Here is a 9,290-nt window from a genome sequence, read left to right as displayed (position 1 = left end):
TGTTGTCTGGTTGGAATTAAAATATATCTTGTAAAAATGTATCCAACAGAAATTTGGATATTTTTATGTCTTACAATTTTTTTCATATGAATAACTATTATTTTTGTTCACTATAATATACATTTTAATTATGTTATAGGATGCTATTTCCATAAACTGGCACAACTTCTGCGAGAAAGCTTGTAGATTTAATGTGCCAATAATTTACAAGCTAAACCCTGGTTTTGCGTTTTAAATTATTGCTTTTTAAGTCCGCTCAGGTTCTCGGAAATTGCACCTTATAACACATACTCCTGTGATTTTATGCAAGTTTTAAGTTGTATTACGTTTTTTTTTTTTATTTGAAATAACTGTTGAATTTAAATGAGATTTGAGGAACCTTGAATTCAGCTGCTGCACATCTACATAACGTCCGCAGTTAATTAATACATTTCCTGTGCTGAGTAAAGGTTGGCATCACATGACTGAGAGTTTTTTACTCCACTTTTAAAAGGCAGTATCGAATTGATCCAAATTGGAATCATTCATTTATGCAGTATGAGTAAAACACAGTGTATGGCACTTTTTAAAGGTGTCCAAATCACTTAATACTGCAGAAATTCTCTAATATTGAAATGATCTATATATGAGCACACTATGTTACTCAGAGTGCTCTGAGTGCTCATTATAAGTTGTGAGATATAAAAGTGCTAAAAGTTTCCAGCTGCAATTAAAATTTTATAAAAATTAGTTATGATCATATGATTCAAATCTGATGCTGGGAAAAGTACACATACGCCATGAAACACTGTATGGTTACTAAGTGGACTCTTTATTAAAGTATACTTGCAGCATATCCACCCGTTTTCAGAGGATACCTTCAAATATTAAGTATCCCAAGATGTAACAAGGCTCCCGCAGTCCCTCCATTTCCGACAGCAGCCGCAGCTCCTATGGGTTTCTGTGGGGTCTGCTGTGCTGACAGATTTACCGAGCTAGAAAATGCTTTGCCCTGTTCGCTAATGCCATCTTCAGATGGCATTAGCCTTTAGTAGTCTCTGAGCTACCTTTCGTAAGATTTTTCAGGAGAGGGATCCGACTCTGCTGAGGGGGCAAAGCAGAAAGTAATGTGATTGCAATGCGTTCACATTACTTCTCACTGAATGCCAGAATGGGTTCCTAACAGGGCTCCTGTCCCGGCGGCTCGGAAATGATATATCTTGGCGAATAAGGATTCCTTATTGTCGCAAATTACGGAGATAAGGAAATCTTATTGTTGGGGCTGGCCGCAAATAATAATAAATATGCACTTATTTTTTTTTAGAAGTTTGGACCGTCCTTTCCAAGAGTAATGATCGAAAGGCAACCAAACAGTACATACAAAAAGTTTGGTGCTTTTTGTTCATTTTCTGAGTTGTAGGGTTTTTATTTAAATTTAATAAGTAATATTTTTATCCTTAATATGAGTACGAATATGAGCATTAATGAAGAGCACAGCCATAGTATTTTTCAACTATAACTGTATGATGTAAGAAAGTTAAGTTTTTGCATCTATTTTGTCTGGTATGTTTCCTGCACCTTTCAAAAAATTATATTAGCCATACTATAGGGTATAGCAAACTAGGTTACACTAGAGGAAGTAACAACCAAAAAGAAGGTGATCTTAGATTAATCTGCTTGTGAATAATGAATAGGAACAGTGCGTTCTCAGGTTTAAGCTGTACAGTGGCACGTCAGCATGTTAATATATAAAGGAGGGTGATGTGGACACTTAAAACTTTAGATGGACGGATTGTTAGGAGATTTCAGTATTTCATGCAGAAATCTCGCTGAAGTTTCAAAATAGTTTTTAGCAAGGATTAGCTGTAATTAATGCAGGGTGACCTCCTTTCTCCATATAAAAGAATGGGTAGATTAATGAGGACCCCTGAAAGGGCTCATTATGCCCAATTGTCTCAATTATGCAAATAAAGTTGAATTTTTTTAAGCAGGGGTAGCAAAGTTTCAGATTAGAAGTTCCAGAGTTCCTTCTGCAAAGTAGGCATTTTTCCAGTTCCTATAGTCACACAGAAGGTTTAACAAATTGGAGATTTGGGCATTATCAAAGTAGATTTGTTGTGCCTTGTTCCACCATGAGATGAAAATACCCTCTGGGCAGGGAGATGGATCATGGGACTGCTAAAGGATTACCTTCAAAGGCAGTCATGAGATTGGCTTGGACAAAGAGGCTGCTCACATGCTTATCATATGAGATTCTCTTCTTAAAGTGGTGGCACCCCTTCTTCTCAGTGCTTCTCATCATCTTCCAGAAGGAGACCAACAAGGCAAGACACAACAGCCTGCCCTTCCAGGACTCCCCAGGTACTGTAGCAAGATATATGCAGACTTCTAGCCCACATCAGGAGGCACTCCAGCTGCCTTCAATCACTGGGGTTAACCTTCTGAAACTTTATGACTAAGTCATATAGATTATAGTGATGCTCTGAATAGCTTCTATATTGTATTTTATTCAGCATGAAGCATGTACAAGTTTTGAACTTCAAAAGGTTGCTCTGGAACATCTAAATTAAACTTTGCTACCCCTGCTTAAAAATGTAAGATTGTTTTAAATACAAAAAGTAAAAAAAAATGGTGTACTTTTGTATGTGCTAATGGTAAGCATCTTCAGACCAAATCAGTCATTTCAGTGTCTTTTATTACTCACTAATATGTCACAAACTTTCTTGTATGATGTTGCTGATAAAACTAAGTGGGCAAGTATAAAAGCTGGGAAAGACTAAAGAAACTGCAGAGTAACTAATGGATATACTACTTTTTTGAAAGGGTAGTGGATGTTTGGAGCAGCTTCCAGAAAATTTAACAGACTATGGGGCATATGTATCAAAGCTTGATGTGAGATAAAATTGTGAGATATATATCACCAACCAATCATCTTCTAAGTTACATTTTGCAGGCTGTGTTTAAGAAATGATAGTTTGGAGCTCATTGGTTGGTGATATATATTTCACAATTTTATCTCACATCAAGCTTTGATACATATGCCCCTATGACCCCGTAAGATTAATATTTATCTGAACCTAAAATAACGCTAAATGTCAGTGGGAGTAAATACTACCTGCACTTACTTAGCATGGATCATGCATACCACAGTACTGTATGTGACTTGCATCTAGGCATTATATTTACTGTCACAAATCAACATTTTTTTTATAATACCTGAGATGTTTTGGCTGGCTACTGTCATGTACAATATATATTACATACATGATATCTGTCTTCTGGAAACATTACATATTGTATTAAGCTGACAAAAAAAGTTTCAATTTGCAACACTTTCAAATGCACTGTTATCAGCTGTGATGAAGCATGAATAGTAGCGATTCAAACATTTAAACAGCACTAACATTCCCTCAAGAATCAGCCCACAGCTATGGATGCTATTACAACTTACACATTCCTATGTAGCTCTATCTATCCTGCAAGCCATTACATTGTTGTACACTGCAGTCCAACCTGTCCAGTATGCTGTATTTCTTATGTAACTATCAGTGTGCTTCAGGTCCCTGACAGAATCACTCATATAATTGTCAGGCACTTTGTTGGTAGACAGATACATTTTCGTAGATCATGAAAAGTGATTTTTAGGTTGTTATAAAATGTCCTTGCTCCATAAAACTTCAATATACCTGTCAGTAAACTAAGATGAATGATAAAGACGCTAATAAAACCTGGAATGCTATAATCCACAATATATATAATTAATGGTCTGGTTAATAGGGTTTAATTTATTGACCTTGAAAGGGAATTGCTGTCAACTGCTGAAAATTAATGCTGTAATTAGTTCCACCATATAACATGGTAACCAGGGGAACTACGCAGTATTGGCTATGGCTAATACATAGAGGTTTGTTTATGCTTAATGTAAAACAGTGTTAGTATTTTACCAGCTGCTTAATTCCATTTCTATTCAAGTTATTTTCAAAAATAGCTTATATGTATTAACAACGCATTACCCCCAAATTTACTGGCATGTGTTATTTTAGCCACTAACAGCAGTGAATGACAAGGCCTGTGTTATTCTCACTGGAGATGAAAGCAGCCTTTCAGTCAGCATCCAGTCACATGAATGATTATGCTCCATACAGGCACAGTCATGTGATTGCTATATTATGTGATTAGTATACAGTATGTTTCTCATCAGTGAGGGCAGATGCAGTTCACTGTCCAATAACAACTATAAGCTCTAAAATGTTTCATGGAAATATAGGGGTCTATTCATCATCCCTTCATTTCTACAAAAGTGGGTGAAAATTAAAAATGATGGTTCAGGGCCATTCAGTAAGCATGTAATGCTGGAAATATCATTGATAACTCCTGGTTACAATTCTCCCCCGATAATTTCCACAGTCCCCATACTATAGTATGGGGACATAGAAATTATGTAATTCATCAAGTTCCGAAAAAGCTTTTTTTTTAGAACTGAGTGTTACTGTACGCCATTCTGAGATGGCATACTGTTGCAGATAGTTTTATAAGCTGCCGTTTAAAGCTTGTGCAGCAGAGGGATCTTTTCAGATCCCTCCAGCTGTTTCTACTTACCTTCGGTGTCTCAGGGCTGTCACTGGAACCCTCCAGGTTCCCCAAGTAGGTTCTCCTGCACTTGTGCAGGGAGGGGGTAAGGGGGTACTGTGACAGACACCACCGACGGCGGGAGAAGTGGTTACAGGTGGCAGGGAGGAAGGAGGTGGTTGCACAGAGCAGCAGCTGCGGGCTGGGGGGAAGGGGAGTTTGGGTCAGACAATGGCAGGCGTGGGGGTTGGTGGTTACAGGTGGCGGTGGTAAGATGGTAACGCAGAGTAGTGGCCGCGCGGGGGGAGGGGGGTAAAGGGACGGACACTGATAGCAGCTGGGGGGAGGTGGAAAATGACAGTGGTGGGGTTAGCTTGGGAACATACAGCGGTGGTGGGGGAGTTGCAATTCTGAGCGGAGGGTGTCTGTTGTTACAGATAGCGGCGGGATTAGCGAGGGGGGGGACAGACACAGTGTGAGGAAATCCTTATGGATACCTCAGCTGTAGGAGGAAAAGTATCACAATCCCGAAAACCTGACAGCACAAAAAGAGCAGTGATACTTTTGTTAATGAGGCATGATGAATGCTTTTGAAAGGTTTTTCACACTCGCAGCAAGTTTAAAACATAATTATCACTAGTGATAATTATGTAATGATGAATAGGCCCCACACTGTATTTATGTCCATAGGGTCATCACAAGTTGCATCCAGCTTTGTACCAGTGGCTGTTTTATGTCAGGTGTACATTTACTCAGGTACACTTACACCCAAACAGGTCATAAGTATAAAATGTTTTTTAACAATTGCTTTGATAGTGAAAAAAAACGCATTTGGGTCCTCTCCGTGAAGGGGATTTAGACATTACAATGATTGATAATAATAATGAGTGTAGGACACTTGGGTTCTCTCTGCAATGAGTTCGTAAAGTACACAAGTACCTTTTGTGACTATAGGGGGAAATGTACTACGCCATGGTGAGAGATAAAGTGGATGGAGATAATGGGGCAGATGTATGAAGCTCTGAAAGTGATAAAGTGGATAGTGATAAACGACCAGCCACTCAGCTCCTAACTGTCATGTTAAAGGCTGTGTTTGAAAATGACAGTTGGGAGTGGCTGGTCGTTTATCACTCTCCACTTTATCATTTTCCAGAGCTTAATACATCTGTCCCAAAGTACCAATCAATCAGCTCCATACTGTCACTTTACAGGCAGTAGGCTAGATGTATAAATCATGTATTTGATAAATGCAACATCAAAGCTGATTGGTTGCCATGAGCAACTTCTCCACTGGCACACTTCTCCACGCTTTTCACTGCTTCATATATCTACCCCAAAGTTTGAAAAATGACAGGGGCTGGTTGGTTGGTACTTTGTCTCTCTCCAAGGCTTAGTACATCTATCCCTAATGGCACTGTACAGTGCACTCTTAAATGATAAATATACATATTTATCCCTTTGCATTGCCTTTTTACAAGGAATATACACCACATAATTAATATGCAGTTTACATTTCATTGTTCCCAAATTTGGGAATAAACAGGGAGCAATCAGGCAGCATGTGAAGGTTTGGTGATGGGGGATGGCCGTGCGAACGCAGGCGTGCCAGTGAGTTTCAACACTGTTGCATGGATGTGCATAAATTATCCACTGCGCTACCAGACGCTGCCTGAGTACTCAAGTTAGCAATTCCTAAGTGAGGTCTGGGCTTCCTTAACTGTGCATCTGGGACTAATGTTACTTGATATTACTGATTGTTTCGCTATGTTGTCCGCTAGTGTACAGATGTGAGTAAGGGGAAGTGGGTGTCCTTATGTCAGGTTGCGTTCGCAATGCGAATGCAAACATTTATAGATCACTGTTCATATTAGCAACGCAGTTGCGTGCGTATAAGCAGAATAACGATCCATGCTGAATCGGGCCCTCAGTCGTAATGAGGCATTCTCACATAGGCCCAGATCAATGAGTATTTTTCCAATTACTCCCAATGGTCACTCATTAAATAATTTTTAATTGTTATTTAACAAATTGGATTAAGAGTGGCTATTTTCAGTGTGTGATTTCATCTCTTGTTTCTGTGGCACTGTATACAGAAATTTATAAATATTAGCATGTGGCTATTCCAGGATGTAGTTTAAATCACGGCTGTTGGGATGCTGGGGCTCAGAATGCCGGCACCGGAATCCGGGCGCCAATCAGAATCCTGGAGCCAGCATCCTGACGGTAAGTAGTAGGTTTGGGGGGGGGGGTTAGGGTTAGGCACAAGGGGGGGAGGGTTAGGCACAAGAGTGGGAGGGTTAGGTTTAGGCTGCGGGGGGGGAGGGTTAAGTTTAGGCTGCTGAAAGGGAGGGTTAGGGGTAGGGGTAGCGTTAGGTTACTTACTGACAGGTGTCAGTTTCCTAACCCTGTCAGGATGCCGGCGTTGGGATTCTGACTGCAGGGATCCCGAGCGCCAGGGAACGTACCCATCCCTGCTATTGCACATACAAAGTCTACATAACATACACATTTTATAAAAATAAGTGACAGTAGTATTTAAGTTATACTGCTATTATTTGTTTTTCTCTCACAGCTTCGCCTTACCACTGCAGTTACCCGTCATATAATCCTTTCTCAATTCCTCAGCTCAACGGTTTTCAGAAAATGTTCACTTTTATTTGCACAGGGATAAATTAAGATCCCAAATTACTGTAATTTATCTGAGTACGGTATGTTGTCAGGGCTTGTAACATTGATCTCTGCTTTGTGCAATATTGAAAGACTGTAAATGTTATTGTATGTATGTATGTATGTATGTATGTATGTATGTATGGGATGCGTATCATTAGACATTTGGTTCAGTAGTTCTGCGGGACATTTTATTTTTAATTTACTATTTCTGATTTGCACAATTTTGCCAGAATTGTTTTATTTTATTTTACACTATCTTTGTTTTTATTTATTTATTCAATAGGTCAGCTGCAGATTATTCTGCAGCTGACATTCAATATTCCAGCACCTATAGTTTAATCACTTGGGGCCAAATGTAATAGGTTGGCATATGTGTCAAAACTTGATGTGAAATAAAATTGTGAAATATATATCACCAACCAATCAGCTCCAAACTATCATTTCTTAAACACAGCCTGCAAAATGCAAGTTAGAAGCTGATTGGTTGGTGATATATATCTCACAATTTAATCTCACATCAAGCTTTGATACATATGCCCCTTAGTGTATTGACTGAAGATTTGGTGGGAGAACATTAGTGGGCAGAAGCTGTTTTACGACATATAGCTGAGGCCCTATAGTAAATATTTTGAACTAAGGGCCTGATTCAGAGATGTACGCTAATGCAATCGCAACTACGATCTCTCACAAATCGCTATTGCGAAAATAGGCTAATTACTCTCCAGCCACCCAATGCTTAGAGGGCCTGATTAAGAGTTGAACGCTCTGAATCAGTGCCCTCCTACCTGAAAATGGAGCGGCCTCCTGGCCGCTCGCATAGCTGTGGGTGACCACCTACAGCATACGCGAGCGGCCAAAAAGATGGTCGCGATGGTCTTTGACTATCGCGACCATCGGGCTTGCGACGAGACCCTGCGGTAGGGTCTCACTGTCGCAAGCCCAGGAGTGATTTTGGCTCTATCAGAGCCAAAATCACTCCCACTTACATCACTAGTGATGTCAGTGGGGCCGGACCCAGACGGTAGGCGTTCCCATGGGAACGCCTCTATCTGGCAGCCACGCCCCCGGCACGCCCACCAAACGGGGCATGCTGTCAATCAACATCGACAGCACGCCCCCTTTGGTGCAAGACCCGGAGCGACGGAGAGCCCGTCGCTATCCGGGTCTCGCGCATGCGCACGACAGAGCTCTCTCCGTCGTGCGCATGCGCAGTGGGGCAACATCGACCCGCTTGCGAGCATCCTTTGCTCGCGAGCGGGTCTGAATGACCCCCAGAGACCTCACATCTCACATCCATCACTCACACACAAAACTGGAAACAATGAAAACATTGACATCCCGCAAGACTATTTCAGAACAAATGACCCAGGGGCAATGGGGTAGATCAGAGTGGTGGCACTGGGGGAAAGGTGGGTGGACCCTTTTAGGGGGCTCCTTGCCGTGCGGTTCTGGACCAGCACGTTGTCCCTGCTGGACCTTTGGTCAACAGTCTTGACACCCGGCAGTGTGGTGGTGGAAGTCCTTGGGGTGGATGGGGTAGCGGCGTCCCGGAAATGTACAACTTACCGACCGGTAGGTGCCTGGGTAGGCGTTGCGATATGGGAGGATGGTGGTGATGATCGGCAGTCTTTTGTAGTTCAGAACGCCAGGTGACTGTGTTCGCTGGCTGCTCCTCGTATGCTGTGGCTCCTGGTGTGGATGTGCCCGTGCCAATGAATCTGGCACTCCGTTTGTTGTGCTGGCAGGCTGGTGGTGTCTGGGTCAGTGATGTAGCCGGACCCGGGCTGGGTCTGTGGATCAGAAGGCTGCAGCGGACTGGCGGCTCCATGGTGTGGGATGCACGCCTAATTCTACCCCATTGCCCCTGGGTCATTTGTTCTCAAGCAGCATTGTGCCTACTTAATAAAGCCTTTCACCCAGCACCATTGCTTCAGCCTCCCTGTTACACATCTCACTGATTATATACCAACACTACACACTCCTTCACCCACTAGAGAGCACACCTTACCCAACTTCTACCAGTCTATATCTCAGGTAGGATCAGGTACTCCTACCATAGGTACAGCACTCTC

General features: G+C 41.7%; 1 protein-coding gene across 1 annotated transcript in view; it reads left to right on the top strand.

Moving 5' to 3' along the window:
• Nucleotides 1–2,274: 2,274 nt before the first annotated feature.
• TRPM1 (transient receptor potential cation channel subfamily M member 1) overlaps nucleotides 2,275–9,290 on the top strand; it is a 109,766-nt gene continuing 102,750 nt past the window's right edge. Inside the window, exon 1 of the mRNA XM_088445553.1 lies at nucleotides 2,275–2,340. The gene's annotated coding sequence lies outside the window, so the exon portion shown is untranslated. The remainder of the gene's footprint in view (nucleotides 2,341–9,290) is intronic.

This window comes from Taudactylus pleione, unplaced genomic scaffold (assembly GCF_031769625.1).
Source record: "Taudactylus pleione unplaced genomic scaffold, aTauple2 ptg000019l, whole genome shotgun sequence".
Lineage (NCBI taxonomy): Eukaryota > Metazoa > Chordata > Amphibia > Anura > Myobatrachidae > Taudactylus > Taudactylus pleione.
Note: the sequence above shows the minus strand (reverse complement) of the source record. Positions and strands in the feature narration are given on the sequence as shown.